Source organism: Raphanus sativus, chromosome 4, assembly GCF_000801105.2.
Source record: "Raphanus sativus cultivar WK10039 chromosome 4, ASM80110v3, whole genome shotgun sequence".
Taxonomy (NCBI): Eukaryota; Viridiplantae; Streptophyta; class Magnoliopsida; order Brassicales; family Brassicaceae; genus Raphanus; species Raphanus sativus.
Genome location: NC_079514.1, coordinates 25,031,352 through 25,041,570, shown reverse-complemented (window position 1 = coordinate 25,041,570; position 10,219 = coordinate 25,031,352). Strand labels below are relative to the sequence as shown.

Here is a 10,219-nt window from a genome sequence, read left to right as displayed (position 1 = left end):
TAAGAAAACATAATTCAGATACAAAAAATATTAAACATCTGTTGGGGTCAAAAACGGTCACAACGAAATTAACGTTCGAAAATATTTCTCGAAAAAGATAATTCTCATAAAAATTACTTAAACTAATTTTTACGATAAAATTCTTGAAAAGATTTGTCCGCAGCATCGAAACAAGCTCCAATGGTTTGTGTTGACGACGAAGTTAGTATCAAAATATTCGATAAAAATATACATCTTTTTTTTTCTTTACGAAAGAAATCGTAAAGATCAAATCCTTACGAAGAATTCTACGACTAAATCGTGTTCTCGTTAAAACGCGATCATTTGAAATAACGAAAGATCGATAAATGGCGAGGACACAGCTCAGTCATCACAGGGCAGCCAAGGAACGTCCGGCTCGGTCGCTATAGCGACCAAGCTTGAACACAATCTCGGTTGCTATAGCGACCGATCTCGGAAATAAGCATGGTCGCTATAGCGACCGAGCTTGGAAACTAGCTCGGTCGCTATAGCGACCAGGTTCCATACGAAGCTTAGTCGCTGTAGCGACCAAGCATATATACACCAACCATCTTCCGAAGCGTCCAAAGTCTTCCGAAACAACTATACGACGTAAAACTATACACTCTCGACTATCCTTATTACGATCTTCTGCAAACCACGACTAACCATTTCTTGGTTTCTCGATCAAATGGGATCATCAGTTTGGTTCACGATAAAACCGCAGAAAATTAACTTTATCGGAGAAATCGCGACAAACAACTTGAATCAAAAGACGGCCCAAAGAGTCCTAAACTTGATTCGAGGCCCAATTACGATTTCTTGAAAAACCCATAAACCTTGCGACGGTTTATGCTTGGAGGATAAATATCAGTTTCCGCGGATAAATGGAAAGTTTCCGCAGATAATCATGAAGATCGAAAAAATGGAATATCTCCATTTTTTGGACTATGACGGCTTAAGAGCAAAAGATGAAGGCGTAAACCAACCTAGAAGGGAGTATATAAAGAGTTCAAGGCGAGAGGCATAAAAGAAAATGGTCAACTCTTTTAGACTCATAATTCTCGGCACTTAGAAACTTAGGCTTTATTCTTGACAAGTTCGGTTTCTATGACTGGCACTCAATTACTAGACGAACTCGCCCAGGCAGTTCGATCTCTTGTCCAGCTCTATCAATTGAACTACGTTCGGCTTGATCCTCGAAAGGGGTACGTAGGCAGCCTTTAATAAGATTCAGTCCGAAATCAATCAAAAACCGTTTCTTTATCTTTTTCGTCTTTTGTTATCGAGCTGCGACTCAACTAGGTTTAAGGTTTTAGGTCGCTAGAGCTAGATAACTCTCTGATAGAACTTGCGGCTACAGCCCTTATAATCCCTTGTAATGCCCGCAATGCTCTTACGCGGATTCGAAATAAGATCTACTGTTCTTTCTAAATTCGTTTTCTTATCTTCTCATATTTTCTGCGTCTATTTGGTCACTTGTCGTTGGCTCCGCAGAAATCCGGAACCTCTAGGAAATTAGGCTTTTCCTAGTTTCCTTATTTATACGATAATTTGACGGTGCGAATTTCGGTTCCCACAGTTTGGCGCTAGAAGGAGGGGAGTCACGGATTATTCTTACTCATAGCCACAAAACGCTTGATCAAAAAGACGTATGCATATATAAAAGACAAACTCGCAGCACTGTCTGCCCCTATGGCCAACGCTTACGCAAACGCCGTAGTGTTCAACAAAATCGAAAACTTAGTCGTGACCTTCCGTCACAGGAAGAACACTAAATCGAGCTCGTGATTTTTCCCTCCAAACACAAAGGGAAACGATAAAATCTTTCCAACCCCGTGAAATTCTTCTTATTACCGAGTTGGAGAAATCTCAGCGCATAAGGGTTCGACCAAGACGATTTATCCGAAAACATTTCGGAAAAGAAAAACTCGCTCCCCCTATAACTGCGGAAAAACCCTAGGTTACTCGAAGCCAAGCTAGCGACCGAACACCAAGACAAGCTCGGTCGCTATAGCGACCGAGCACCGAGACAAGCTCGGTCGCTATAGCTACCGAGCATCGAACCAAGCTCGGTCGCTATAGCGACCGAGCAACGAGCCAAGCTCGGTCGCTATACGATATACCATGGATTTCACCCATTTTCTACCATCGTATAATAGTATTTTTATTATATAACTAATGTGTTTTCTAGCCTGTTAGGTATGTTTTCAGGTTCAGGAATGTTTCGTGATAAAGTGATGCTTTTGGAGCATTTTGGAGTACAATAGATAATACACCCGAGTTGACCATTTAAGACCAAGTCGGAAGTCAACATTCAGAGAAGAATCGATCGATATTCATCCAGAGTTGTCGATCGATGTAGCTGTGAAGATCCGCATACTAGAAGATTATAATCGATCTATACACATCTAGTGTTGTCGATCGATATCGAGCACGAAATGGTTTAGCTGACTACTTCACCAAGACTTCACCAAATTACGAGATTGCCCCTGACGAGTTTTTAACCTAATGGACATGCTTAAATATCCTGCTAAGTGTTTTTTGACGGCAATCTTTAGCAAGCAAGCTTTTGCAACCAGAGAGAAAAGCAGAGAGTGTGAGAGAAAGCTAGAGTTTTATATGTTTTGAGAGAATAGGGAGATCATTGAGAGATTTGTGATTGAACTCCATTTGTTTTCTATTCTCTATCTAATGCAATTTCTTTACCTATCTTGTGTTATGGATTGATTAGCTATGTCTGAGTAGTCTACTTGTTAGATCTAGGTTTTAAATATGTTTGTGGGATTAGCCCAAAACTATATTTGCTAAGTTGTGATATTCATCAAATAGATTGCACCCTATGCTTGTTCTAGAGTAGCTAACTAGAGCATATATCACTAGGATCCTTATATCTTGAATTATCTGTTTGAACTAGTTGTCAACTTGGAGAAGAGCTAACCGCCCTCCTTGAGACCTAGTGTTCATTATCGGCTCGCGTCTAGGCATTTCTAGAAGCCGTCGATCGATATCCCAACTGGACAATCGATCGGCGCTGCGAAAGGTGTATCGCTCGATATCTCTAAAGGATATCGATCGACTCTTTTTCTGGTCAACAGACGACAGTTGAGATCAGAGATCTAGTTATTTAACCAGTGAGACATCACTGATTGTTAAGCGGCTGAGTTCTTTAATATCATGCAAACAACTTATTAGGCATTTATAGATATTATAATATTCATTCCTGAATAAAAGCCTTAAGTCTAGCACTCTTCATTTTCATTTAAACAACCATCATATTGTTAGTTAGAGCAACTACCTTGCTCATTTTAGGATTGTCATTTATATTTCCATCATAAAAACCAACTTCACCTAGGATTGATTAACTGATTAGATTTAATTGGTTCCCTAACTGCTCGTGATTCGATCCCTAAGTACTACAGCTGAACCTCTTATTTGAGAGAGTAAAGCTCTATATGGTAATTTGAGCAGTATCACTATAGCGACCGAGCCCCAAGACAAGCTCGGTCGCTAGAGCGACCGAGCACCGAGACAAGTTCGGTCGCTATAGCAAGCCAAGCTTGGTCGCTATAGCGACCCAGCCCCAAGATGAGTCCTCCTCCGTGTTCTCCTTTGAATCCTCTTCGAAACGCTTTTCGTTTCGTCTCAATCGGAGTTTCCGTTGAGATTTTACGACGAAAACAAGTGGGACTCGTCTCAGCTTGCTGTCACTCGCTATAGCGACCTGTCAGACATCCTCACTCGCTATAGCGACCTGTCAGGCCTCAAAGGAGTCCTCCTTTGTGTTCTCCTTTGAATCCTCTTCGAAACGCTTTTCGTTTCGTCTCAATCGGAGTTTCCTTGAGATTTTACGACGAAAACAAGTGGGACTCGTCTCGGCTTGCTGTCACTCGCTATAGCGACCTGTCAGACATCCGCACTCGCTATAGCGACCTTTCAGGCCTCAAAAGAGTCCTCCTCTGCGTTCTCCTTTGAATCCTCTTCGAAACGCTTTTCGTTTCGTCTCAATCGGAGTTTTCGTTGAGACTTTACGGCGAAACAAGTGGGACTCGTCTTGTCCACTCGCTATAGCAACCGAGATGATATCCTAACTCGCTATAGCGACCTGTCAGGCCTCAAAGGAGTCCTCCTCTTCGTTTTCCTTTGAATCCTCTTCGAAACGCTTTTTGTTTTGTCTCAATCGGAGTTTCCGTTGAGAGTTTACGACGAAAACAAGTTAAACTCATCTTAAACTCCTCGGCTTTTTCCTACTCACCCTACCTCCATCTTTGCGTTCACTTTCGAATCTCGATCGAAACGTCTCTTGTTTCGCCTCGATTGAAGTTACCATTGAAACTTTATAATATAAAAAAAAAACGCAAAGACTTGTCTTCTCCCATGGATTCAAATTGATCGTATAAAACGGCAGCAGTTAACTTAACACTTTAGCCGCCTCAACTATACGATTACGTTGAATCTTTTTATTATCGTTGTAGCGAAAGGAGAAGATGCCAATCAAGTTTGGGATCATCAGTTTGGTTTACGAGAAAACCGAGGAAAATTAACTTTATCGAAGAAATCGCGACAAACGTCTCGAATCAAATGGCGGCCAAAGAGTCCTAAACTTGATTCCAGGCCCACTTACGATTTCTTGAAAAACCCATAAACCTTGCGACGGTTTATGCTTGGAGGATAAATATCAGTTTCCGAGGATAAATGGAAAGTTTCCGCAGATAATCATGAAGATCGGAAAAATGGAATATCTCCATTTTTTGACTATGACGGCTTAAGGGCAAAAGAGGAAGCCGTAGACCAACCTAGAAGAGAGTATATAAGGAGTTCAAGGCGAGAGGCATAAAAGAAAAGGGACAACTCTTTTAGACTCATAATTCTCGGCACTTAGAAACTTAGGCTTTATTCTCGACAAGTTCGGTTTCTATGATTGGCACTCAATTACTAGACGAACTCGCCTAGGCAGTTCGATCTCTTGTCCAGCTCTATCAATTGAACTACATTCGGCTTGATCCTCGAAAGGGGTACGTAGGCAGCCTTTAATAAGGTTCAGTCCGAAATCAATCAAAAACCGTTTCTGTATTTTTTTCGTATTTTGTTATCGAGCTGCGAATCAACTAGGTTTAAGGTTTTAGGTCGCTAGAGCTAGATAACTCTCTGACAGCAGTTGCGGCTACAGCCTTTATAATCCCTTGTAATGCCCGCAATGCTCTTACGCGGATTCGAAATAAGATCTACTGTTCTTTCTAAATTCGTTTTGTTATCTTCTCATATTTTCTGCGTCTATTTGGTCACTTGTCGTTGGCTCCGCAGAAATCCATGACCTTTAGGAAACTAGGGTTTTTTTAGTTTTCTTATTTATACGATAATTTGACGGTGCGAATTTCGGTTCCCACAACATCACTGATCTTATATTAACTTATAATGGGCCAGCAATCCAACTTATAATGGGCCAACGTAGAAGAAGTTGCGTACACTTAATTTTTACGGTAATTTCTATCTTCGATGGTGTACATAGGTTACGTACAGTTATTGTTTCATTTTCAAATGTGCCAGCATATTATTTCAAAGTTGTTTGTAAGTTATAATGGGCCAGCATTATTAATAGCACAGCCTAATTTATGACATTGTACAAGTTGATTACAATATGGAAATGTCACACCATAATAACATTGTATAATCGCCCAGCATAATTTTTTAATAGCACAGCCATAATAAAATTGTATAATCGCCAAGCATACTTTTTTTAATAGCATAGCCTCTAATTTATTACTAAATTTTCTTACATTTTAATATTATTTATTGTATTATGTCATCTCTTTCTTCGAATATGCACTCATTATGTATTTTGAAAATTACTACATTCAGATACGGAAAATACCTTATATTTATCCTAATGTAAATGCTTATTAGTTTCACTCAACACATTAATGTCTTTGGTCATCTCTCTCTTCGCTGGTGTACGCAAGCGACATACACTTTTCGTTTGAAAAAAAAAATTAATTAAACTCTGATTTTGACAAGAAAGTTTCATATTTCAATTCGCGTGGTTTAATTAGTCGGATCTTGTTGGCATCTCGAGAGCTATTTATAATTAATCTATCTTATTAAAGTTGAAGTACAATTTCGGTGTGTTTGGATATTTGGATAAGAGTTTTAAAAAAAATTGGTGTGTTTGGAAACATGGATTGTAGTCTTTTAAAAAAAAATAATTTTGTTTGGAAACAAAGATAGTAGTATTAAACAGAAAAATTAATGGGCTTAAGTTATTAAGTCCATTATAAAAGAATATTGTCAATATATATAAGAAAAATACAATATAAAGCTCAATTTGAAATACCAACTCAAATTATGGTTTTTATATTTCATATTAAGTTTTTAAAATATAATATATGTAATTATTTATATGATGATACATATTAAATACTATTAATTATATGATTACGTATATGATGGTACATATAAAATACAATTGATTATATGATGAAATTATACGATATATAATAATGACTAATGATGGGTTTTCAGACATCCATACGGGTTTGGTTCTGATCGGTTTGCTTTTTGGGTTTTCGAGGTCAAAGATTTCAGTCCTATTAGGATGTTTCTAAATTTTTGTTTGAGTTTGATTCGGATCTTTGCAGGTTTGGTTTGGGTTTAGATAACTTATTTAAATTATTTTTAAAGTTTTAAATCACTATATATTTTAAATTTCTCAAAATCTATAAATAAAGTAATATATTACCTATAAATTTAAATAACATATGTCAGAATACCTAAGATTAACATATCAATTGGTTTGATTTAAAACTTTGGATACGAAATCAATAACTATTTTAAGTATTTTTGGTGATTTGAGTATACTTTAACTATTTCAGATATTTGTTTTTGACTATATATATTTTCAAGTATTTTAAACCAATTTAAAAGTATCATTCTTGATGTTTTATATACGTTAAATATAAAAATAATTAATATATAAGTATATAAATCTATTTTTAGATAAATTCAGGTACACGAATACTTCGGTTCAGATCCGATTCGGTTCTCTAACTAACAAAATTTTGAATAATTCGAATATTTAATCAATTTATGTTCAGGTTTGGTACTATATTTACGGATTATAATCAGTTCTATTCCTCGGATTCATTTTGCCAAACCCTAATAATTACATGAAAAACAAATATCATCATATTTTTTAAAATATACATCCGCGGAGGTGCAGAGATCAAAGTCTATAATCATTTATTTTAACAACAAGCCAAATAAATATGTTGATTGAAGAGCGAATAGAACAAAACTAGAGAAATACATAGTTTATCAGAGACACTCTATGTGTCGAATTTATTATAAAGAAAATTTTATTAAAATAAATAAATTCAATAATTACAAACAAATAATATATTTTATAAAAGTGAAAAATAATACCCGCGTTTCGAAAACGCGGGTCAAAATCTAGTAATCTATTACAAGCTAAATTAGTTTGTCTTTAACGAGTAGTTACAACCGAGGAGTTGCAATTGACTCCAATATCGGTTTCCAAATAAATATTTATTACTAGTTATCGATTTATATCTATTTATATAAAGTTGAGTTACTCTCTCCAGGTTGCGCCACATCGTCATCCAGGTCAGAAAGTCGCCTCATGTCCCGTTGACACCTGTCCCTCTCACCGAAACTCACCGTATCATTTAATCATTTGTTGCTTTATACTTATTTTCTATTGGGCCTTTACGTTTCTTTCTACTTATTCTTCATAATTGGGCTTCATGTTTTATTTTGAGTATCTGAATTGATTATTTGCGTGTTGAGTGTTGCGCTGGCATCATGTCATGAAATTAACGCTAAGAACGGTTGTCGAGCTCTTTCTTCAACCATGGTGATCTTCAAATTTCTAGGGTTCATATCATATTTTTCTTTCTTTCTGTAATTAGGTGGACTGACAATGGAGTTTCTGGACTTCATGAGGAATCTCTTTAGCTAGCTCCGTTCGTGTCGTTTTGTCTCAGATTCTTCTCCTAAGGACCGTTACGGGATTCATTGATTCAACGCCATTGAAGACCTTATTTATTCCTTAGCCCCACTTCAACCATGATTACTCATTAAATGCATTTTACCTCTCTCCAAGGCGGTGGAGCTCCAGTTATTAAAAGGTAAGGCTTGAGCATCATTCTCACAAATCCTAATATCACTTGAAACTCTCTTTTTTTTTCCGTAGAATGGTAAACTCATTGATTCTCCTCGCTGAGGCTGGCTGGCTGTTGTTCTTTAAATCACTTTCCTGCTGAGATCAAGATCTATTACTATTTCATTGTCTTTCTTTTCCGGACCGATCAGAAAAAGTAAGACGTTACTTCTTTATTTCAGTGGGGCTTCGTTGACATACTTCGTTTATTAATCTTCATGTCGTCTTAGTTCCAAAGCGTTTTGTTTTTTTCTCCTTTAGGCCAAAGCTTGCTTTTCAGCTACCAATTGGTCGCCTCAACAGCTTAAACAAGAGAACCCTTGATGTGATCACTTCAAGATTGTATTTTTACTATTCTTTGAGTTATGAGAAACTTGGTGATCTTGCTGAGATTTGTGGGTGAGTAATTCATTGATGATTTGTTTTCAGTCTATTATATCGAGTCATTAGTTAATTAACAAATCGATTTTAATTCTATTTGCAGTACTCAATCCGTCCTTGGGCCATTCTGCAACACTGCATTGGGACAGATACGTTTTGAGATAAATGTTATAAACACTAGAAACTCTTTATTCAGCTTTTGTTTTGGTTTATTCAAGGTGTCGTTTTAGATGATTGGCTTAATTTTTTTTTTTTAATGATGTATGATGATTTTGGTTTTGTTTGTTGTTTCTGTTTTTGTTTGTTAATGTAAGATTATTTTGTTTCTGTTTATTTTATTGATTTTAGAAAGCTTGAATTTTGATACCGTGTGGAGTTAAGCGTTGCTGATGAGATTGACGAAGCTGATTTTATACTCTGTCTTATAGGCTGGAGGTGTTTCGAACCCAGATGATATTCAGTTCCCTGTTTATTACCGACATTGTTAGCAAGACATACACATTCCAGCTCAGCCCGACCAGTTTCAGTTACACTTTGAAGCATCAGACTTTCACAATCTCACGCATCTTCGACGAGCGTCAGCGTCTTCGAGTCTATGACTTTGTTGTCGATGTAATTTTGTAACTACGTTGGATACCGCTCTTCTGTACATAAAAGTAACATTGTGTGTCTTGGTTTTATCAGGGCGGCAACGGTGGTTTAGGTGATGATTTGAACGGTGGAAGCTGTTGGCCTAAAAATGTATCTTTATTTCATTTTGGAGCATTGCCATTTATTCCATTTTGCAGGCACTGTTGATACTATTTAGAGAAATACATGTTTTACTTCCTACGAACCATTTTGAAACTTCATAGAGAACATATTTAAGTCTTACCCTATTGCCAAGATATTTATGCATCTATGTTACGTGCTGCATATACCCGATCGTGTAGAGTTTCAAAAAATAGTTTAAAGGGTGGTCTTTGAATCCCCAAATAGCTTGAGTTTACCAAAGTGGGAAAACCAAGCTCCAACGCTTTTAAATCCCTGAATCATCTTCTAATTCATATATTGTTTTCCGTTCAAGATTATGAAAATGTGTTCACGTTTATATATAAAGTTTCTCTTAGACCATCTCCAATGTATTTCTCTATTTTTATCTCTAAAATAGAGGATCTCTAAAATAGAAATGTGTTTCTCTCCAATGTATTCCTCTATTTTTACCTCTAAAAAGAAATATTCTTAAAAGATTCTATTTTTATTTTACAACAAGTATCTTTTATTTTTGAAAATTGCAAATCAACCCTATTCAATTTTACTTTTATAAGATTTTCATACATTTTTAACTTTATTTAAACAAAAGTTTCACTAAAAAAATTGTTAGGTAAATCAAAAGTGTCATTTTATGTTTATAAAAACTGTGTTTTCTTATAAAAATAATTGTTTTTGATATAACTATAAAAGTTCAAAAATTGAAGGACTATTTTGAAGAAAAAAAATGTCTCTATAATAGAGGAATGCTATTTTTTCCTCTATTTATAGAGGTGAAAATAGCATCTCTCTATTATAGAAGTGGATATAGCAATAGGTTGGAGCACTTTTTACTCTATTATAGCATTTGGAGGTGAATATAACAATGGGTTGGAGATGATCTTAGAGAAGGTTAATGGCAAGCTTCAAGTT

At 36.2% G+C, this 10,219-nt stretch overlaps 1 long non-coding RNA gene across 1 annotated transcript; it reads left to right on the top strand.

Moving 5' to 3' along the window:
• Window positions 1-7,687: 7,687 nt before the first annotated feature.
• On the top strand, window positions 7,688-9,437 carry LOC108828918 (uncharacterized). The gene is made up of 5 exons (XR_008944136.1): window positions 7,688-8,144; window positions 8,210-8,333; window positions 8,438-8,575; window positions 8,661-9,169; window positions 9,242-9,437. It is a non-coding gene; the product is annotated as an uncharacterized LOC108828918 (long non-coding RNA).
• The last annotated feature ends 782 nt before the right edge of the window (window positions 9,438-10,219 follow it).